Source organism: Panthera pardus, unplaced genomic scaffold (genome assembly GCF_024362965.1).
Source record: "Panthera pardus isolate Hobbes unplaced genomic scaffold, ASM2436296v1 HiC_scaffold_8, whole genome shotgun sequence".
Lineage (NCBI taxonomy): Eukaryota > Metazoa > Chordata > Mammalia > Carnivora > Felidae > Panthera > Panthera pardus.
In genome coordinates this window covers 88,935,343-88,959,560 of record NW_026527013.1, presented here as the reverse complement: position 1 = coordinate 88,959,560, position 24,218 = coordinate 88,935,343, and the positions used below count along the sequence as shown (strand labels likewise).

Sequence of the window (24,218 nt, the reverse complement as noted above, 5' to 3'; positions counted from 1 at the left end):
AAGGATGAAGTTTAAATGGTTGTTACCTTGGCATCTTTCATGTTCCCATCGCATATCATCGAGTCTTGTATACAATAAGTACACCATCCAATACTTGAACGGAAATTAATCCATTCAGAATCCATTGGCTCTGTTTCTTCCTCGTGCAACTACTTTAGATATATAATTCATCATAAAGTTCATTTCATGTCTATATTCCTTCATCACAAAGCTTACTTCGCATGTATTCGTATTATTTTTGAGCCTTCCCACCTCTAATTCCCTTGTCATCTTTTATTTGAGAAGTATTTATTGGGTGCCTTCACTGGGCACTATGAGGGTCTCTGATGAAATACACATGAAGAAACATGACTACCCTGCAGTGGACAATTATAAAAGAATTCATGATCATTATGGGTCAAATCACATCCCTTTGGGATCGTAAATACAATAAACAAAAGGTCCTATTCATACTGCTGGTCTTTTTTCTCTAGGGCCTTTTAAAAAATTATGTCATCTTCTTCCTTAACTTCTGCTTTTATCTGTGAGTAGCTTATGCCTCATGTGTCCTCTCCAACCCTGACTTCTCTCTTGGATCTCATCTATTGCTCCATACTACTTCGACGCTTGTGGGTTGGTCTTCATTGCTCAATACTCCACTTATAAAGAGGTTTCACTGGTAACTGAAAATTTCAGAGTCTTTGATTAGTGTAACTTGAGACTGGGGCTTTGAAGTGTGGGAGGGGATGTGGTGCAACAGTTGAGACGATGCCCTGTGAAAGCAGACAGCCTGGGTTCAGATCTTAGTTCTGTCCCATCTTAGCTGTGTGATTCAGACAAGTTGCTTGACCTTTCTGTACCTCTTTCCTGTCTTTCACCTAGGGGTTTGTGAAGGTGCTGACCTCGTAGGGGCATTGTGAGGATTAAATGGGTTAATACAGGAGAATCAGATGCTGTGTGGCACATTACAATATCTGTGGGTATTATCTTTTCTTTGTCCTTATTCGGATCAAGCATATGGCATTTAAGGTCAGATTCTCACACCATCTACACACTGTTCCTAGTGACTTCTTGTTCTTTATCTGCTGAATTCCCTTCCTTTCATTTGAAGAACAGCCCTTTGGTGACATCCCTGTTGTGTTCCTGGATAATAGAATGACGTTTTAGGATTGACGATTACCACCTCCTTATTTTTCACAGACGTGTGTTTAAAGAGCCATACAGTTGACCCTTGAACAACATGGGTTTGGACTGCACAGGTCTACTTATATGCGCTTTTTTTTTTTTTCAAAACATATATCAGAAAACTTTTTGAAGATTATGACAACTTGAAAAAACTCATATAGCATAGAATAAGTGACAAACTAATTCAGGTCATGAATGTATAAAGTATATGTATATACTACTTTATTTAGTCATTTACCACCATAAAATATATATAAATCTTTTATAAAAAGTTAAAATTTATCAATTTATCATGGCGCCATTCACACTCGAGAGAAATGTAAACCAACGTAAAAATGCAGTATTAAATTATAGCTGCATAAAATTAACTGTAGTATATACCGTATGACGGAAACAATTTTGCAGTCACACCCTGTTGCTGTTGCGGTGAGCTCAAGTGTTGTGAGAGGACCCACTAAAAACACGGTGTGACACTAATCATCTCCATGTGAACAGTTCGTCTCTCCCTAGTAAATGTCAAATCATAGTAAAAAGTGATCTTCTGTGGTTCTCGCATATTTTTCACTGTGTTTAGTGCAATACCATAAACCTTAAATAAAACCATGGGAACCACACGAAGATTAGTGATGCTGGAAGTGCCCCCAGGAAGCAGAGAAAAGTTATGACATTAATAGAAAAAGTTGAAACGCTTGATATGGACCATAGATTGAGGTCTGCAGCTGCGATGCCTGCCATATCAAGATAAATGAATCCGGTGTAAGGACCATTGTAGATAAAAGAAAAGAAGTAAATGAAGCCATCATTGCAGCTATATCAGCAAGCACAAAAACCTTCTACTTTTTGCAGAATATCTTCTTTATCTCCTATGTAAAATATAGCAAAAAAAAGGTAGCTTTTATGTGGGTACAGAATTGCTAGAAGAAAAGCATACCTATAGACTCTAATATGATTTAAGAAAAAACGAAGTCATTATATGACAACTTAAGGCAAAGAGAAAGCGAAGGATCTAAAGCTGGGGAATGTAATGTCAACAGAGGAGGATTTCACAATTTTAGAAAGAGGTTTGGCTTAAAAATGTCAAGATAAGAGGAGAAGCAGTTTCTGCCAACCAAGAGGCAGCAGATGAGTTCCCAGATGTCGTTACAAAAATTGAGGAGAAAGGATATCTGCTTGAACAGGTTTTTAAATGCAGATGAAAGTGCCTTATTCTGGGAAAAAGTGCCACAAAGGATATTTGTTAGGAAGACAAGTGAGCACCAGGATTTAAAGCCGGAAGGGATAAACTAACTGTACTGTTTTGTGCAAATGCAGTTGGGAGTATGATCAGGACTGCCCTTATCTATAAAGCTGCTCACCCCTGGGGCACCTGGGTGGCTCATTCGGTTAAGTGTCCGACTTTGGCTCAGCTCATGATCTCACAGTTGGTGGTTCGAGGCCCAAGTTAGGCTCTGTGCTGACAGCTCAGAGCCTGGAGCCTGCTTCGGATTCTGTGTCTCCCTCTCTCTCTGCCCCTCCCCTGCTCTCGCTCTGTCACTCTTTCAAATAAATAAATAAATAAACACTAAAAAAGTTAAAAAAAAAAAAAAAGAAAGAAAAGCTGCTAACACCCTGAGCCTTCAAAGGGAAAAGATAAACATCAGCTGCCAGTCTTTTAATTGTATAACAGCAAGGCCTGGACAATGAGAACCCTGTCTCTGGCTGGTTCCATACATGCTTTGTACCTTAAGTCAGAAAGTACCTTGTTAGAAAGAGACTGCCTTTTAACGTTCTTTTGGTATTGGACAGTGCCCCGAGCCACCCAGCACCCCATGAGCTCAACACCGAAGCCATCAGAATGACCTACTTATCCCTAAACATAATGTCTCTAATTTAGCCTCTAGATCAGGGGGTTCTTAAGGACCTTTAGGTTCATTACACATGGTAGGATTGTCAACGTTATGAAAGAGAACCCTGATAGAGAGCACCATGAAAGTCTGGAAGGATTACACCATTGAAGATGTCATCCTTATAGAAAAAACTATGAAAGCCATCAAGCCTGAAACAAGAAATCCGTGCTGGAGAAAACTGTGTCCAGATGTTGTGCGTGACTTCACAGGATTTATGACAGAGCCAATCAAGGAAATCATCAGAGAGATTGTGGAGGTGGAAAAAAAAATTGAAAAGGAGGGGGTGAAGGGCTTCAAGTTATGTATGGCTCTTGGAGAAATTGAAAAGCTAATAGACACCGCACTAGAAGAATTAACAGGAGAAAACTTGACGAAGACGAGTACTTTGTACCAATGCCTGATGATGAGGAAAAAGACATAGAAGAAGCAGTGTAGAAAATAATCTGGCCGAAGAGGTCCAATTACTCAAGGCTGCTTTTGACTCTTTTTTTTATAGCATGGAGTCTTCTATTGATAGGGACACTGAAACTAAAGAAACAGTGGAAGAAGGATTGATACTCTTTAGAAACACTTTTATAGAAATGAAAAAGAAAAAAAAAATCGGACAGAAATGACGATGCATTTCCATAGTTTCACCAAGTCTGCCTGTCTTTCTTGCTTCCCCTACCTCTTCCACCCCCGCCTTCCCTCAGCCAAAAGACCAACTGCCCCTCTCCCTCCTATGCAACATAAGGATCACAAAGATGAAAACCTTACCATGATCCACTTCCCCTTAATGAACAGCAAATCATCATCATGCCATACAGTTAATAACCCTATGTGTTGCGTATGTGTGTGTCTTTGCTGAAAATCTAATCACTGTACAGCAAGAACTGTATAAGACATTTCTGTGTCATCGTCCTTGTCTACGTATTAATCCTGTAGAACACCGCGTGCGTGAGGTGAGTGGCATTTAACATAAAATTAATGTGCTAGTTTTCTTACTGTTTTATATCTTTGCTGTTCAAAGAATTATATTACCATATAGTACGCCTCTCTCTCTCATAGTTGGAGAAACTGTGTATTCACCAGCCATCGTAGGTAATGGTGTTTCTAATACTGTACTATGAATGACTGTAATACTATATGCCATAAAAACTTTGTAACAATTCATTCATGAATGTGTAGGCTAGGCTGCCATAAAGCGATTCTATTGATGACACTAGGCTATCATAAGCAGTCGTATAGCTACTTCATTATCAGTGCATGAAAGGAACCCGTCACTACGAGTTTTGTCGCAGAAGAAACAGCTAGTTATAGAGGGTGAAACGTGAGGAATAAAATCCTTAGGCACCCCATCTAAATTTCTAGACTTATTTTTGAAGGTCTCACCATTGTCATTTAGCTATCTCCTGTTGGATCTGTAGCATGTCATATTTCCTTGCTAATGTGCTCCATTCCCAAAATAAGCTGGAAATATTTGCTCAACAGCTTTCCTTCCCCTTTCTCCTTTCTTTTAGCCAGTGCATAGATGATTCTTTAGCCCTTCAATATGGGCCTGTTGCCAATTTGATCCCCTCGCTTACTGCCATGACCTTATCCCTCTCTCTCTCCTCATGAGGTATTGCTCTTAGAACTTTGCATCTAATGTGCTCACTATTCTGCAGCTTCAGAGTATTCTAGTTTAGTCTCCTTTGCAAAGAGTGAAGGAAGACGAAGTGATCTAATTCACTGTCCTCCACTAGAGGAGCTGGAAATTGGCCCAGCAACATTTTCTTGTATTTCAGCCTCATGTCCAGAGACTAGACCTTTTCCAGACACATACCAGTGGTGAACTTGCTCTACTTGAGCTATTTAACTACTAAGAGAGCCCTGGATCCCTATTCCCTAAACGTTGCACTTCAGGGGACCTTGCAGAAACCTGTAATACAGCACTTAAGGATGTCAAGTTCACTAAGGGGAGCTAAGCCCTATCTCTCAAGGAGGAAGTTTAGGAAGAGCCCAGCGATAAAGGAGTGATGCCTGCATCTCAATGCAAGCAATCTAACATGCGGAGAGTGTCTCAGTCTCATGCTGCCTCATCCACTTGGCTGTTCTCTGGAATAAACTAATAGAAACAGCAAGTATGTTAATCAATGATAGTTTCCAGAAATTGAACTTAAAGGTCACTTCAGCTTCTGCGCAAGTGGAAGTGAAACTGAATAATGTTTTACGGGAAAATACTTTTCTGATGCCTTTGTTGGTATTGTTTCAGATTAGTCTATTCCTTTAGTTGTCACTTCTGCATATGAATCTTCATCGATAGGCTTATATTCATAATAATTGATAAATTATTTATATTCCTTATATTAATTACACATCTTACATTAATAATAGTTTATAAAACCATATTCTATTTCACAGGAAATAAAATGTTTTGGAGATAGGATAAATAGGATTTTTTTGAAATAATTTCTAAATATTTTCTAAACAATCATAAAGCTGATCACTCTCTATATATCATTCTTTCTATATACACCTTTAGAATGTGGCATTTTCTTTTTTTAATTTTTTTTGAAGTTTTTATTTATTTTTGAGAGACAGAGAGAGACAGAGCGCAAGCGGGGGAGGGGTAGAGAGAGAGGGAGACACACAATCTGAAGCAGGCTCCAGGCTCTGAGCTGACAGCACAGAGTCTGACGCGGGGCTTGAACCCATGAACTGTGAGATCATGACCTGAGCTGAAGTCAGATGCTTAACCGACTGAGCCACCCAGGCGCCCCTAGAATGTGGCATTTTCTATTCTATGACTTCTTAAGGATAATTTTGTTAGAGGAAATCAAGAGAAGGAATAATTTTAAAGAATAAAGAGTCAATTTAGCTTGTGTTATTTTTAAAAATTTCTCTTATTCCTGTTGCTTTTTTTTTAATGTTTATTTTGGGGGGGGGAGAGAGAGGGCTAGAGGGAGAGAGAGAGAGAGAGAGAGAGAGAGAGAGAGAGAGAGAGAGAGAGAGAGAGAGACACTCCCAAGCAGGCTCCATGCTATCAGTGCAGGGTCTGATGTGGGACTCCATCTCACAAACCTCAAAATCATGACCTGAGCCAAAATTAAGAGTCAGGTACTTAACCGACTGAGCCACCCCGGCGCCCCCTTACTATTTTTTAATTACTTTCATGAATAAATGCTTATAAATCTGCTGGTTTATCTGTTGATGGAATTTCAAGTGAAGGCGATAATTTATAAATATTTTGCTAGGGCAAGGGGGGCTTCTTTTCCAGATGATTACTTTTAGATGTCATTCATAGGGACCAGCCAGGCTAATAGTGGGCTTTCCAGTTAGTTCCAGGGTCACTAGAAAAGCAGTGATCTGGGACAAGGCGATGATTCTTTTTCCAGGTCTGTAGCCCCAGTTTGAAGACAGGTAGGGAAGGTGAGAAAACCTTTGGGCTGCTATGCAGGTTGTTATTTGGGGGCCTCTATAATTCCTTGATTGTATCTGACTGCTCCTTCTTTACCCCCTTCATGGTTCCCCTTTCTCTTCCTCCCACTAACTGAATTTTGCCTCTTTGCCTACAGCTGCCTTTTCTTTCTACAGGCTCTTCTCATGGATCCATTCACTGTACTCATTCCAGTTATTGTGTAAATGGGGAAGACACATAAATTATTAACCCTGAACCCTCCCCTGGTTTTGGTCACTTAACCAGTGCTTTTTCCAGTAGACGCTAGTCTAAGGCTGTCAGTCATCCACTTAGCAAGGAGTTTAGATTCTTAGAATGATCTCACCATATGTTTTCTCCCATTGTGGGGGTGATTTTGTACATATCAGTATTTACACTATATTGTGGAAAAGGAGTACACTCTGAGGTCACAATTTATTATTTGAGAAAACTTGGGAAGTTATTTAACCTGATCAACTTTGGTATACTTGTATTTGAAGTGGAGTAAATGACAGCCTTACATCCAAAACACATGTGAGTATTGGATGAGAAAATGTAGATAAAGAACCTCGCCCAGTTCCTGACACCATTGTTATTTAAAGAAACCAACACTAAGAGTTTGATTTTTTCTCAAACATATACAGTGTACAATATATACAGTAAGCTGTTCTATTAGTTGCAAAAGCCTTGAGGTGCCAAGGTGCAGAGTTTGGATCTTATTCTGTAGGCAATTGGGAGCCACTAAACATGTTTGAACCATGAAATAACACAAGTCTTAGTGTTTTAGGAAGATAGACCTAGGAATAGTTTTCAAGGAGACCAGTTAAGAGACTTTTCATGGATGTAATAAGGGCTGAATTCACACAATGGTGATGAGAATAGAAAATAAGGGTACCAGGGGAACACAAGACTATTATATCAGACTTTTTGTAATTTGTGTACTTTGTCCATTACTTGTGGATTTCATGGTTTTGTCCTATTATATACTCAAAGCATTTTATTATAATGAGAACTTTCACTCATCCTGACTTGGAACTGTTTTATATTCCTCTCAGGACCTAGATTTGTTAACCTTCAAACTTTCTCATTGATGTTACACTTTTTGAAATGAATGTATATTGTTCCCAGAATTCACAAAAAAACAAGTAGTATCTTCCCACATAGAAGGTCTGAGTCAGACTTAATTCCTGCAGGATATAGAATACCTAATGAATTTTTTCCTGCTAAAGGAAGTTGAATTTTTTAGGTTACTGAAATAATCTTTAGATAGAGAGGATGGAGACCTTGTATAGATAGAAACTTTAAGGGAGATATCACAGAATGGGAAATAGAAGCCTATGACAAAATTAACTAAATAGTTGGTGAAATAAAATAGTAAATCCTTAGTTTGTTGTTATATATGTTTAAAATTTCATGTCCAGTGTTGCTCATGCTGTTCATCCTGAGTGAAGTTCCTTCCTTTTGTCTTTTTTTTTAATCTCTTAGTAACCTGTCCATTTTCTTTCTTTTTTTTATTTTTTATTTTTATTTATTTTTATTTTTAAAACAGAGAGAGACAGAGCATGAGCAGGGGAGGGGCAGAGAGAGAGGGAGACACAGAATCCAAAGCAGGCTTCAGGCTCTCGACACGGGGCTCGAACTCACAAACCAAGAGATCATGACCTGAGCCGAAGTCGGACGCTTAACCGACTGAGCTGCCCAGATGCCCCATTCTGTCCATTTTCAAAAACTAATTCAGATCTCAGTTTCTTCATCAATGTAACAATTCACAAAACATAAATAAGTTCAGTAACTTATTTTCTCTGTCACATAGATTCACATTTTATAACAAATTACTTAAATTTAAAATTAATTTATCTGGATACGTTAAAATTTTTTTTTAACGTTTATTCATTTTTGAGGGACAGAGAGTGAGCGGAAGTGGGGATGGGACAGAGAGAGAGGGAAACATAGAATCTGAAGCAGGCTCCAGGCTCTGAGCTGTCAGCACAGAGTCCTGCGTGGGGCTTGAGCTCAGGAACTGTGAGATGATGACCTGAGCTGAAATTGGACCCCCAACCAACTAAGCCACCCAGGTACCCCTGGATACATTTTATATACCTTACAAACTAGCAGCTCCTTAGGGTAGAGACTTTGTTCATATCTTATATTCGTTCTCCTTGACATCTAGCTTAGAAATCAATCTTTGTTGATTTGTAATTGCAATTGAAAACAAAAATCAAAGTTGAATCATAAGAGCCAAAAATAAGATCCCAAGTCACATGTAGCATCAGCAAAATAGTATTTTGTTTAAATAATGGAATTCTATACTTCAGCTGTTCTTTCTCTGTTTTAGTGGGAAAGTATCAAGGAGTCTTAGATTGATTCTCTCTCTTTCAGTCAAGGAATCTAAAATAATTCTCACCAGATAGCAGCAGTTATTTATTTAAAAAATGTTAGGTACTAGGATGAGGTTTTTATAGCTTTATGTACCATTAAGTTAATAAGCTAGGAAAATGTGCCAAGCATACTATCCTGACTATCAGTTTATTTTGACTTTAGATTACCTACATTCAGAATAATGCTAACAACAGAAAATGCTTTGTGAGAGTAACAGACAACCTGTTAGTGTTTAGAGAATAGCGTTCCTAAAGTTCTGTATTACAGTCTAAATATATTGTATTTGTGCATATCCGGTACAGAATTTTGCTATTTTTTCAACATGTGTATTTTGTTAAAACTTATTTAACAGGACTAGTACCTGAGGGATTTTGTTTGTATTTTGTTTTTTGTGCGATTTAGTTTGTTTTAATTCCAACCTTGGAAATAATCAGAGTGTAAGCCTGATAAACTGTTAGTCTCAGAATGTTTAATTGGAAATCTATTTAAAAAAATGATAATAACCATAATAAAATAGTAAAATAATTTTTGTCTCATTTGTCTCATAGACTCATGATATTTCAGGAAAAAAAAACCCAAAAACCTGAGAGAATGCCTAGTCCAATTTCTTAATTTTACAGAGAAGATTGAGGATGAAGTAATGCGAATTCTCCCCTTCCTCTGTACTTTCTGTTCTTCCTTCCTTGAACATGAAAGAACAACTTCTGTATTCTAAAATCAGTGTTGAATGTTTGCGGAGGAATAGCCCCGCCCACGTGTGCAAGAAAAATTGTAGCGCGTTCGGAAACGTACAACTGAGTAGCCACCAAGCTGAGATTGTAACTGAAGTCTCTTTACTCCTAGCAGGGAAAGCATCCTACTTCTTACAGATAGTGAGAAATAATTTAAAGTTTTATTTGTTTATTTTGAGAGAGATCATGTGAGCAGGAGAGGGGCAGAGAGACAGAAAGAGAGAGAATCCCAAGCAGGCTCTGCTCTATCAGCGCAGAGCCCGATTCGGAGCTCAAACTCAGGAAGAACCTTGAGGATCACGATCTGAGCCGAAGTCAAGAGCTGGGCGCTTAACTGACTGAGCAACCCAGGTGCCCCAGATGTCGACAAATAATTTAGAAAAGAAATGTAGTGTGTTCTACCAGAATTGTTGACATTTAGACCTAAGCAAGGTGATGATGAGTAGTCCGTAAAGGTGACTGTTTCCAAAAGAACAAAATATTTTCTTATCCAATAACCTAAGACTCTTATCCTGCTTATGACCTCCAAAGGTTTAGAGCTGCCCTTGATCTGGTCTCTCCCTAGCTACGTTTCATTACTTAAAAAGAAAAAAAAAAGGGGGGGGGAGTATACTTATAAATGTGTACCTGTTATTAACATTATAGAATTTTCTATCTATATGTTTGTGTATACACACTCTTGGATATACATATGTATGCATATATTTGAAGGGAAGCAAAATATTTCACCCCAAAATATGCCTCTTTGGTGTAAGGATTAGCTTGACCTGGTTATTTTTAAGAGATGGCAGATTCAGGAGAAACTCTGAAAACCTAGAGGTTATCCTTTTGTAAGAGAAATTTATTTTTATAAGGGACATCTCCATTTGTACAGGTGCCTCCCTGTCTCCTCTTGAAGAGGAGGATGACTAAATCTCTTGGAAGCTCTTATCAATGGAGAAGGCTTGCACTTAAAGCTGCATAACGACCATACCCTTGTTTACTGTGCTTTTCCTGGTAACCTCCCTTAACTGCCCCCTGCAGCAGTTTCTTTTACCTTTACATGTAGATAGTTTTTAAGGTGGTGCCTTGGGCCATTTAGGGAGTTACACAGTTTTCCTGGTTATATCCCATGTATACAGGAGGTATACAAGTTATTAAATTTATGTTGGTTTTTCTGTTAATCTTTTTATTATTTTATTTACAGGGTAATCTTAGCCAAGAACCAAGAAGGATAGAGAGAAAATTATTTTTCCTCCCCTAAAATCTCTATAAATGTGCATATATATATATACATAGTATTACCTATACTCTGTGTGATTACATATACTTTATATTATGCATACAATGCCTTTTATATATGTTTGTGTATATATAAGACTAACATGGTAGATGAGAGGCACAAAGTGTTAATAAAGTTTTGGGAACTTATTAAATAAATTTTCAAAATATTACAAAAGAATCAGGGCACTGGGGCAAACAAGGGGAATCTTAGTGTTTCATATCATCTTTACGACAAGACTAAATAACATGAAGGCACGTGCAGAATCAAACTCTCTTCTCCCATTTAAAACATCCCGTGGAGTTGCCTGTTTTCTACTCTGTGTCCTGTATTATAATGTAAGCTTGATGAGGGCTGGAATAGGCCTGAATCACCATGTTATCACTATGGCTAATCAATATATAGCAGATGCTCAGTAAGTATTAAGTAAATGAATGATTCTTCCACAGGATGAATGTCTGAAGTGTCCCTTGCAATGCCCTTATTGGTTTAGGACATCCAGGAGGATTCTCCCAGACAACCTGAAAAAGTACAAAGTTTTTGATTTGCTTTCTTTTTCTTTCTGAGCTTACCCTCGACTGAAGTTGTTGTTACCTATCAGTTTTAGGGTAACTTCATCATTCAAGAAACCTAAATGAGAGTTAGATTTAATTTGAAGGCATTTCACACCATGCACATTCTATAAATCATATGAGAGGCTTTTAGTAGTTGCTCCGCTATTTTAAAATAAAAAAAAAAAAAAAAAAAAAAAAGGGGCGCCTGAGTGGCGCAGTCGGTTAAGCGTCCGACTTCAGCCAGGTCACGATCTCGCGGTCTGTGAGTTCGAGCCCCGCGTCGGGCTCTGGGCTGATGGCTCGGAGCCTGGAGCCTGTTTCCGATTCTGTGTCTCCCTCTCTCTCTGCCCCTCCCCCGTTCATGCTCTGTCTCTCTCTGTCCCAAAAATAAATAAAAAACGTTGAAAAAAATTAAAATAAAAAAAAAATCATACTTAAACATTGTTAGAAGTTGTATAATATTTGCTGTTGGTCATTTCCTGGACAATTGGTTCTGAGTAGCTTGTAGAAAGGATGAAGCTCCCTCTGGGTCTGGTGTGGGTCTGATGTCTAACTGTACTCATCCCCCACCCCAAAATGCTAATGGATAGATTAGTAATGGGTAGATTATGTGGGCAGACATGCATCCCTTTCCACATTTTTTTTTTTAAATAAGAAGCTCTGGTACAAAATGGTGTTAAACTGTTCAACTATAGTATAGACTTTAATCCAAAATAAATGTCCTCATCCGATATACTCATGTTAACATGACGCAGTGCGGCTGTTGGTTTGTTCATAGCTCTTTGTAGGAGGTGTAGACTTACCTAAAGTGTTGCTACTTGCCAGTTATCATCAGGGTGTGAACAAAGAAAGATAACGTTTTTACACAATCTCATGCTTTCTTGATGTGGTCACCTTTAATAATAGAAACCAAAAGCAACATTTCCCAATGTATTCATCATAATTCTACCAGGAAGCAGATGTGCAGTCTTATTTTTCTCTTAATCATGTATTTATTTATTGCATTTCATCTTTCAGTTGTGGATATTTTCCTGTAGAGGGAAATTCCAACCTTCCTGGAATGATAATTCCCGGTTTTATATGTTTGGGTTTTTTTTTTTTTTGTTTTGTTTTGTTTTGTTTTTTTTTAACTGGTGAATAGATGTGAAAATACATTCTTCCTTCTCATATGTATTGGTCTTTTGATTGTCTCTCTATACAGGTAGAGCTCAAATACTAATAACTCTTCCTGAGGATATTTCTATGGTAGCATAAAAACAAATCTAGGGAATTTTAGGCGGAAATAATCATATTCTCACTAATATATAAACAAATGGATCTCCAACAATAGTATCACCTTCATGGAAAAGTTTGCTATCTTCTAAAGGTGAAAACTTTTAATAATTGAAACTCCTATTCTAGCTCTTTTATTTCTTTTCTTCACCCTGACTGAAATTATTTGTGTCTCCTTTAGAACATCTCCACCCTTGACTGTCCTCCATATTTCCAGGCACTCTTGGTCTCACTTGTCCATGTATCCAGCCTAGATCTCTAGATCAGGCATTTTAAGCTACCAAAAAAAAAAAAAAAAAAAAAAAAAATTGTAACATCTCGTGCCTTGATGTGGTTGATGTCGTTTTCCTACATAATGATGCATAATCTTGTTTGTGCTTTACCATCTCCATGGTGGTTTCTATTTACCTGTATCTAATGAAATACTTCTGCTTCACCAGCCACGGTTGGTAGCTATTTCCCTAGAGCCAATTCATTTGTGTTGATTTCAGGACATTTTTCATCCAACTTTTGAAAATCTGATAATTTATCCTCAAGTTCACAGCACCTGTACACCATTCATCAGACAGTGGTACGATCAGTTGCTTTGGTCATAATCTGTTATACCCTCTTGTACAAAACCTCCTTGTCTTTTTCTCTAATCTACATATCTTTCTGGCCTTCAAACACAAATGTGTAAAATAAAACACGAATTTTTAATATTTTGTTTTCTTTACCAAACTTCTTAACCTCTTTTCTTTGTTTCTGTACCACAAATAAATAAATCCCATTTATTTACCACGATAAATAATATGAATTTCATACAATAGGCATCTCTGAGGTAATGTAGAACATGTGTTTTGGGTTTAGTCAGCCTGTGTTCCCATCCTGACTGTCATTTATTGGCTTATAGCTTAGGACACCTTATTTTAGCCCTCTTAGTTTCCACATCTATAAAATAGGGTAATGAGAGTATTTAATAGGTTTACTGTGGGGATTAAATAAATCAGTGGATTCACAGTTTAGGATAATGTCTGTTCTTTAGTTATCCCTACAAAAGTGCTAGCTGCTATTATGATCACTTTCCCCTGCTCTCTATTTCCACTTAGTTCATCAAGATTTTTTTAAAATTTCCCTCCTTTCCATTCTCACTGCCAACATCATGATTCAAACCTTCATGATCTTTTGCCTGAATTATTTTAATAGTCTCCTAACTCATATTTCTGTTCTCATTTAATCTTAAACCCTAACAAATTTAGGATGTTGCATTCTAAAACCTCTATCTTGGGTAAGAACACTGCATTTTGCAAGATCAAGGTCTTTCAGAAAAATATATAATTTAAGCAAAACTAAAACATTAAGCATTAGGTGTGTATATATAGGTGTGTATGTGTATAAGTATGTATATGAAATCTTGCATTGGATAAAAGTGAAAGCAAACCCATTTGAACCAAATTAGATATTCATAGTTATTAAATTCGCTTATGTTGTTAATCATTTTCTTGGCACCTTCTTCTGTTGATTAAAAATGACCGAAGTGGGGGAACCAGGATGGCTTAGTCGGTTAGGTGTCCGGCTTCGGCTCAGGTCTTGATCTTATGGTTCGTGAGTTTGAGCTCCACATTGGGCTCTGTGCTGACAGCTCAGAACCTGGAGCCTGCTTTGGATTCTGTGCCTCTCTGTCTCTCTGCCCCTCCCCTGTTAACGCTCTGTCTTTGTCTCTCAAAAATAAATAAACATTAAATTAAAAAAAAAAAAAAACTACTGAAGCATGTAATATGCTTGAATATGTATTTATATAATTTTATGTTATGGAGATAATACATTTTTTTAAATTGTGAACCAGTTAGGATTTTCCTTTGACATATATCTCTATGTATCTCTACATATTTCTTTTCAAGCACGTATTCTCTTCATAATTTGCAATTCCTACATCACCCATTTGTTCCTATTTTATATGAGAGGGATCAGGAATGGTTGAGGCTCTTGTTTTGTTTAAAGAGAGTGACCTGAAGTGGACTTAGTATGTGAATTTTTAGGTATTGATGTATATATGTATCAAGTTACTGAAAAACCACAAGAAATGAAACCATTCTGGGCAAGGCGTGGTTTTCTCCTGATAATGTGATCCCCTCATTATCAACCATTCTCAGATGCCACTGTTGTCATTTAATCCATGCCCTAAGTGATAACAGAATCCAGTCTAAATGCCTTTGGCTGTAATCTGACTTTGCAGCTTAGATCATGTGATTTTAGCCACATAAAACTATGACATCACTTCTCTTCTTTTGTCATATCTTAAGTGTCTCTTGAAATTTTACTTTCAAATTCCAGCTTAAATGACATCCCTACTATGAATTGTCATTGATTCCACTCCATTCCCTTCCCATCTCAATCAAGACAAGGTTTTGTAACGATTTCATTTATATTTATATCTTTTATAGCATTTACATTCTGCTCAAAATACAGCTGTTTGCATACATTTTTTAAAATTACATTGTTATCTCCCTGAGTAAAGGACCACATTTTATTGGCCAGATGTAAACAAAATACAGTAGAGTTGAATCTTACATAGGTTCTGCATTCTAAAATCAGCATTTAAAGTTAAAATTTTATTCTATCAATATTATCCTGAACATTTCCAAAAGTAATCTATTAAATGTACTCTACAGAGTTTATATGCCACATTGATTGAGGACTGACATTTAGTCCCTCAACATGTAACACTGAAATTTCCTTCTACTTTGGATCAAGTCATTGTTTCTTCGCTTCAGAACAGATGAAGTAATTCGCTTATATTTAGAGGCTGTGTTGTATGAAAAAAGTCCAGGCATCTTTAAACATGAAAATCAAATACAGCTTGGTGACATGCTCAGACTATGAGAACTAAAAATGATTAAGCACATTTTTTCCCCTTGCAATTACTTTTTAAAAGCTAAATGGTTCAAAAATTCTGCCTATCTTCTTGGTTTTCATGAAATTTGGTTGCCCATATTCACAAGAGTTAGATAGATAGACACAGGTTGGGGTAAAAATATACTGGTTTTGCTTATATCAAACGTAAACACTTCTGTCCATCAAAGGAGACAACAGATGAAAAAGCTGCCTGTGAAATGGGAGAGACTAATTACAAATCATATATCTGAAAAAGGGTTAACATTCAGAATACACAAAGGACTGCTATAACTCAGTAACAACAGAAGTCATAAATTGATTGAAAAAATTGAGCAAAGGACTGGAATAGACATTTCTCCAAAGAAGATAGAAAAATGGTTAACAAGCATATGAGAAGATGCTCAACATCACTGATCAATAGAGAAATTCAAATCAAAACCATAATGAGCTATCCCTTCACACCCATTAAGATGGCTGCAATCCAAACAACAAAAAATAACAAGTGTTGGTGCGGGTATGGAGAAATTGGAACCTGTGCACTGTTGATGGAAATGTAAAATGGTCAGCAGCTTAAGATAATAGTATGGAGTTTCCATAAAAAAAAAATGGAAAATAGAATTACAACATGATGCTGCAATTCCACTTCTGGATATATGTCCAAAAGACTTGAAAACAAGATCTCAAAGAGATATTTTCATATCCATGTTCACTGCAGCATTATTCATAATAAATGGCCAAACAAAATGTGGTATGTATATGCAGTGAAAAACTCTTCAGCCAAAAAAAAAAAAAAAAAGGAAATCCTGTTACATGCTACAACATGGATAAACCCTGAAGGCATTATGCTAAGTGAAATAATCTAGTCGCAAAAAGAGAAATTCTATATGATTCCTTTTATATGAGGTATCTAAGGTAGTCAGACTCATAGAAATACAAAGTAGAAAAATAGTGGTTTCAAGGATTAGGGGCAGGGAGAAATGGGGACTTGTTCAATCAGTAAAGAGTTTCAGTTTTATAGGATGAAAAGGTTCTGGATATTTCTTGGGCAACAAGGTGGATATGCATAGTGCTACTGAATTATACACTTAAAAAATGGCTATGATGGTAAATTTCATGGTTTTTTTTTTTTTGGCCAAAATTAAAAATCATTTAAAAAATACTGGTTTAAATAACTACTTTAAATCTGGGATGATTGGCATCATGTGGTGTGTTGGCTCAGTTCAAGTTATTTATTCAAGAATGACTTTCATATAGAAACATTGTTAAAAGAGCAGTAGTTTACTTTAGATAGACCTTAACTGAAATCCACTCTACTACTGATGGACTATCTTACCTGGAATGCTAGTTTAGCTGCTCTGAATATCAACTTTTTCTCACGCTAATTTGGGTTAAAAATAGTATCTACCTATAGGAGCTTGAAATGAAATATGTTGGCTTTAACACACAGTGGGCAGTCAAAAAATTTGGTTATTGTTTCTATTGATTGTTCCATTTAAAAAGTAAATATAGTGAAAGCTTAAGACTTCTTTGTTAGAACAAGCGTCTATGACTTAATTCAATTTATATTTGGAAGATAGGCACAATTACTTTTCTTTAGTATTTTTGAAAGGGCGTTCCAACATGAAATGCTTGATTATTTACTTGAATCAGGATTGAAACACTTGGCTAGTTGAAGGCAATTCTGGGAATGAGAAGAAGGGTGCCTCTGGATGATTGAAGCTGGATTTCTGAATTGGTTCTTTCAGAAATAAGGGGCTGCATTGCCCATTTTCCATGAATTTACATTTTTCATAGTAAATTGCCTTGGATCAGATAAATTTTAAGTAACATCTCTCATTTTTTCATTACATTCAAAAAGAGTAGCCTTAATCTTCATCTTTCTCGTTCTCTTTATATTTCCTTTCTGTTGGACACTTGATTCTTTCTTATTTATTTTCCAGTGAGGCTTACCATTTTTATAGATAGCCTTTGTTTTTTTTCTGTTTTTTTTTTTTTAATTTTCAGATTTCATTTCTTATTTTCAACTATTCTAAATACTTATGATTTTTGAAGTTTAGTTTTATTTTACTGTTTACTCTCATAAGCACTGTGCTCTTTGCAAGAATTTTCTAACTGAGTTATTACTCTACTGTGTAGTGACTGATACTATTTTCTGCTTTTCACAGGTGAGTAACATGAGGCACAAAGAGATTAAATAACTCGCCCAAGTTCCCTCCTAAGAGGTAAAGATGGGATGTAGACCCAGGCGGTTTGATTCCAGAGCTCAGGCTCTCAAATGCACAAATATTAACTTACTTTCTTAGAGAGGCACTTTCAAAGGCTGTCTTTTAATTTTGTCTTTGTTCCTTCTCTATTTTAATTTCTGCATGTTTCTTTTAGAAATTTTCCCCTTCCCTTCAAACTGTAAATTACCATTTTAGAATATACTGCTTTTCCCTCTCCTGTCCCTGGCCTCTCAGACCTTTCCAGGTCATTAGCTCACTGCTTGGGATATCCTCAGCCTCTAAACCTCTGTCCTGTGACATTCCATAGTTGACCCAGTTCCTTTACTTCTGTCTTCCAAGGAATCTGAGCTTTTTGAATGTTATTTTCCTTTCAGCCGGTTCCAAGATGATGTTTGCCTCTGCTAAGTGTATTTCCTCTCGGCTACTGGAACCTTCTGTTCTGCAGATTGCTCCTTGGTGCATTTGGGAAGAAGTTGCCAAGTCTCTTTTTGTGCATGTGCTTGTTTTTCAGTTCCTGGAAACTTGACAGAGCTTCCACTATTTTTCCACATTCTTCTTCCTCAAGTTGCGCCTCACCCTCCTCGTATACCTCTGCCGCGTTGTTTTCTCTCCACCCCACTTCACATCAGAATGTCCTCTTGTTCCAAATGCTGAAATATACCTGAGCCTTCCACCATCTTGTTCCACTGTGGCAAGAGCTGTATTTTAATCAACTATGATATGCCCTTCTGTAAAAACAAATGGCTACACATTCTGGAAACTTAAGCAACTAAGTTTTGTTCTATTTATTTATTTATTTATTTATTTATTTATTTAAAAAATTTTTTTAAAGTTTATTTATTTTGAGAGAGACAGAGACAACACAAGTGGGGAGGGGCAGAGAAAGAGAGGGAGATCGAAAATCCCAGCCAGGTTCTGAACCGTCCACATGGAGCCCGACATGGGCAGTGATTGAGGACAGGAATCATATAAGAAATACAGTGTAGTGGATAGATCACAGGCCATGCAGTCAGAAGATGCCGGTCTTTGCTACTGGTGGTTCTTGTCAGCCTGACTTTGGCTTCTGAGTAACTTCTCTTCTCAGCTTTGTTATTTATAAAGTGGGGAATTAATAATACCTAACTTCAAGGGTGAGGTTCAAATGGGCTAAGAAGCGTACACGTGTTTTACAAATTGAAAATTGATATCCAACAAGTACAGATGATTCTTAAAGCACAGAGATTCAAGTTGTCAAGCACGTAAAAAATTTTGATGAAAACATGGGAAATATGACTCCCATCAGTATCAGAATTTTATTTGATTCCGTTTTCTATTGAGCATCAGGAGTTTTCCTTAAATCTTGAAATCTGTGCCATGGGTTTTATTTAATTTTTTTTAATGTTTATTTCTTTTGAGACAGAGAGACAGAGAGCGAGCAGGGGAGGGGCAGAGAGAGAGAGGGAGACACAGAATCCGAAGCAGGCTCAAGGCTTTGAGCTGTCAGCACAGAGCCCGACGCGGGGCTCAAACTCATGGACCACGAGATCATGACCTAAGGTGAAGTCAGATGCTTAACCAACTGAGCCACCCAGGTGCCCACCATTGATTTTATTTAATAAAAGAAACTTATGATAGAATGGGTATCCCCGTGTGATTCATAGGGAAGACACAGATGGTCTCCACGGACATGCAGCAGTGTGTGGTATTATGGATGAAGTTCCACCTGGGAATCCTCTGTTTCCTTCTGTGAGGAGCTGTCTCACTCCCACAGGGATGATGATTTCAAGGTTTTATATCTGCCCACGTGTCTAATTATATAAGTGATTCATTTATGTTTTAATCTTTAAAAAGACCATATTGCAAACCAACACATAGACTAACTGGAAGCAGCAGTAAAGGACTTACCCCATTTTATTCCTTTCTAGAAGCTGCTCAATTACTTTACATTTCAAGTCATTAATTAATAAGGCCATCGTAGGAACAAATTATAGAGGATGAAGCTAAATTTTTGAGTCTTTTGAGAACCGAGCTCAAATTGTTAGTATGGTTCTTATATTTCTTAATTCTGTTGATTGTGTCTTCTAGAATCGTGGTAACATCTGTGTGGTCCAGTTGGTTGTATCTTGTACATACAGACTGATATCAGCTATTTCCCAGGATAGTGCCCTGTTCCATTATCAGGCAAGCAGATTTATCTCTTGTATGTTTATGCTTCCCTTCGTAACTTAGGGTTGTCTTCTTTTCTGCCTTATTACAATTGTTCTCCATAAACTGCTCCTCCTGGTACCAGGTTCCGTAATAATGTTTTTCCTCTAGGTTATTTATGTCTTTTGTCTGTTTATAGATAGCTCCTTTACCCATCAACTTGTGGCTCAGCCAAACTTACTGCTTGCTTTAATCTTGCATCGTAAATCATTTTTCTCCGCATTTCAATCATTCTTCCATCATGTCTCTGAACTCCTTCCAGCTTCTCTTCACCTTTTGGATAATGAGGTCCCTGAGTCTGAACACCAGGTGCAATCCCACCAGTCCTGTCTAAGAGGGTGCTGTGGCCTCCAGCGCTGCTATGATGCCTTTTTATTCCCTGAGGTACTCATTACAGAGACCATGCCTGTCTCTACAGGCAAAGTCGGCAAGCTGCATCTCCCCTCTTGTCCTGTAACTCCCTCCTTGCTAAGCCCTTTTCCAGAGTGAAATCTCAATGTCTCTCACGCATTTTCTTGCTCTGGAGTTCTCGCTATAACTCTGTCTCTGTTGGTTCTTACAGTTTTTATTGTACTCCTCCCGCCTGACTTATGATCTAATTCATCTGTTTATTTCCCTCTTTCTCTCTTTTTCTTGATTCTAACCCAGCATCTTTCCGGTCCCACAATTTCATGCTCATGCTTAATAGCCACCTCTGCCACTCTGACCGCATATGCATCCATCTCTTAAATACATCAACTTCTTGGGGCGCCTGGGTGGTTCAGTCGGTTAAGCGTCCGACCTCGTCTCAGGTCATGATCTCATGGCTCGTGAGTTTGAGCCCCGCATCAGTCCCTGTGCTGACAGCTCAGAACCGGAGCCTGCTTCAGATTGTGTGTCTCCCTCTCTCCCTGCCCCTCTGCTGTTCTGCTCTCTCTCTCTCTCTCAAAATAGATAAACATTAAATTAAAAAAAAATTAAAAAAACACATCAGCTTCTTTCACACATCCTTGAGAAAGGATACACTTATTCCCTTCTGTTTATCTAATGTCTTACTTTTTTTGTTTTTTTTGAAAGCAAATTGATAAGTGGTTTGGCATTAATCTGTTAGTCTTGAAAATTTAATTTTATCACAGTTGATCAGAGAATAGAGCTATGAGTTATTTTTTAACGCTAGTCTTTGCAACTTAATAAAATAGCATTCAGTTCAGTTTTTTTATCCATAAATTATATATTTTGGGGAAATACTTGATAGGTATGGTATCTCTGGAACAGTTATAATGTAAATGATGGCTTGTGTTTTTAAAATTCGAATTTTCTTTCTTTCTTTCTTTCTTTCTTTCTTTCTTTCTTTCTTTTTCTTTCTTTCCTTCCTTCCTTCCTTCCTTCCTTCCTTCTTTCCTCCCTTCACTTCATTCTTTCCTGCCTTTTCCCCTTCTTTTCTCCAGTCATGTGATGGTTACTGAAGTCCTATCATCTGCAGATTAGTGTGAGGGAGAGAATGCAGCACCTGTATTCTTGACCTGCTCTCACAGAGATTACTGTGCAGCTACATCCAATCACATACATTCTGTCACTTGTGTCTTCATACATAGCAAGATCATGGTTCAAAAATATGATGATTAAGTGAGACCAAGATAGCATTTTACTCACAGCCTATAGGAATAGTGAGAGATAAATCCCAAATCAACTTTTGGATCATTGTGGAAGGACACTGAACACTTGAAAAGTTAGTAGTTAAACAGTGAAAGTCTTCTCACTGCCCACCCAATGAATTTTATCAAAACACCTTCAGAGCATGAATATGGTTTGTATACAAATGGAGAAATGAAGTGAGGGAGGCTGGAAAATGAGCTTGGGAAATGTTGTGATAGTCCAGGAATTAGATAGATGATAAGGACAATAAGGATTAAAGTATGGAGAAAATTTGAGTGTGGTACTGTGACTTTGGGAGCTAGCTTTAAAATCAGTGGCTGGTTGAAATTGTTGTATTGAGTTTTACCACTTGGAATGTTTTCATGGTTAATCTAGACTCCTGAAAACCCTTCTGTGGCCTGTTGGAATGGAAAGAATATTTGGAGATGGCGGTATGGAAAACTAATGGTTACAATCCCCTCAGTTGATTCATAGTCTTATAACTGGTTACAAAATTTTGAATTGAAAGAGCAGTTGTTGTCAAAATAAGTTAACTTTAGGGTCTAGTGTGAGTAGGAAAAAAAGGGCAGCCAAAAAGTGTGGCCAAAGGGGATTAATGGAGACTAAGGTCAAGCAGGGAAAATCCAACGGCTGCAGTGAAGGAGTGCTGTAGTTAACAAAGCAGGTGGACAAAATGGGCACAGTTGGTGGGAATGGGTGAAAGAAGTAAGTGAAAGTAATCTGTGAGAGACTGAGGAAGTCTGAGCTTTTGCTTTTAAGAGAAAAGAAAAACTTCTGAGGCGATGTGGCAAACCGGTGTGTTTTGCAACTCAAGTGAAAAGTTGAGGGCAGCATATTGCTGGGGAAGGAACGACTCCCCTGGCCAGGAGAGATATTGTTGTTTGTTGGTTTCGTTTGGTTTCCCAAGTCATGGTGATCCACATAGAGCTGTAAATTGACGCTTTTCATTGATTTATAAGACTCGCGAAAGAAAAATTAAAAAAAAATAAAAATAAATGGCAGATCATCTTGAATCACAGTGCAAAAGACCCAGATATCAGAATAACAGAGTGAGCACTTTAGATAATATACGTAAGGTTTGGGGCAAGGGTCAAATGGTGGTGGAAAGATCCATGAACTATATAGTGGAGATCTGTTTAGGGATACCAAATTGTTAACTTATTTATATATTTGTATAACCTATTTTTAGAAACTTCGTCTCACTTGGGGAAATAAACTAAAAATCTTTCTGTTAATACTCTGAAGGTATTAATCTTCCATTCAAGTTATTTTCATTTAACCTACATCAGTATATTAACATTAACATCAAAATCGTTCCCTTGTTTGATATTATTATTTATTTACGGTCATATGTTTAGTATTGACTTTCTCTATACCTCCAAGCCTCTAAGAAACAATCTTTAGGGGCATCTGGGTGGCTAAGTCAGTTGAGGGTCCAATTCTTGATTTCGGCTCAGGTCATGATCTCATGGTTCGTGGGTTTGAGCCCTGCGTCAGGGCTCTCTCTCCCTCTCTCTCTCTGCCCCTCCCCTGCTTGCTCACTCGCTCTCCCTCAAAATAAATAAATAAACATTTTTTTAAAATGAATAATCTTTATTTTTATAAAATGAAAAAACAGAACTAAAACTCAGATTTTTTTTTAACTGACTAAAACAGTAGTTTTGTGTCAGGGATCGTGAGATTTTGTGTATGTTTAAAGTGGTGTTTATTCCTGAAGCATGTCAACCTCTCTGCACAGTGACTTACTGTGTTTATCTTTATAAAGAGTAAACCATTACACAAACTGACTTCCATTTGGGAACTGTAGTGCTAAGTGTTAATGGCATCATTATTCCAAACAAAATGTGTTAGAACCATTGCTTTATGTGGTAGGTTTCCTGTGGGAATTTCCATGAAAGTTTTGTAGTCTGTGAGACATTCACATGGCACAACTGTTTTCTTTTTACAATGTCTTATGCTAATGATTTTTCTTGGTAGACGGGTTGGTCCTTTTCATAAAGAAATGTCAATTTCTTAACCTTTGCTTGCTATCTTTTTATATGTATTCTTTATACTGAATGAATATGGATGACAGGTAGGCAGTAACTTTGGAGGGACATGTAAATGACACATCAGGGGATGGAGTTTGCTCCTAAATGGGTAAGCATCTGAAAATTTTTCCACATCGAATTAGAATTCATCAAGATCCTAAGTTTTGAAGAGAGACTTGTTTTTCTCCAGAGACCATTATGAAATGTACTCTTGAAAATTCATTTATTTGTTGAACCAGCCCCAGCATTCCATGAAATACGTAGAAGTTAGAGGCTGCTTATTATCTTAAGAATTACTTATGTTATGACATAATGTGAAATGTAAATATCTTAATGCCTTATTCTGTACACATGTAGCATCTCTAAGCATATATATATATATATACACACACACACATACATACATATATATACATACATATATACATACATATATATACATACATATATATCTAGATTTATATTTATCTAGATATATATATGCACACATACATATATATGCACATGTATGCATATATATATATATATATATATATATATATATATATAAATTTGGATTTAAAGGCACATCAGGTAAAATAAAGGGAATTGTATAAGTGTGATGAGTTACACTGCTCATTCATATA

The 24,218-nt window shown here is 37.2% G+C and overlaps 1 protein-coding gene across 3 annotated transcripts in view; it reads left to right on the top strand.

Moving 5' to 3' along the window:
• Positions 1-24,218, top strand: part of SEMA3D (semaphorin 3D) — a 198,111-nt gene that overhangs the window by 11,564 nt on the left and 162,329 nt on the right. The window contains exon 1 of one of the 3 annotated variants that reach the window (XM_019443164.2): positions 19,799-19,903. The exons of the other annotated variants lie outside the window; for them this stretch is intronic. The gene's annotated coding sequence lies outside the window, so the exon portion shown is untranslated. Of the gene's footprint in view, positions 1-19,798; positions 19,904-24,218 lie in introns of those variants that run through there. 3 annotated transcript variants of the gene reach the window in all.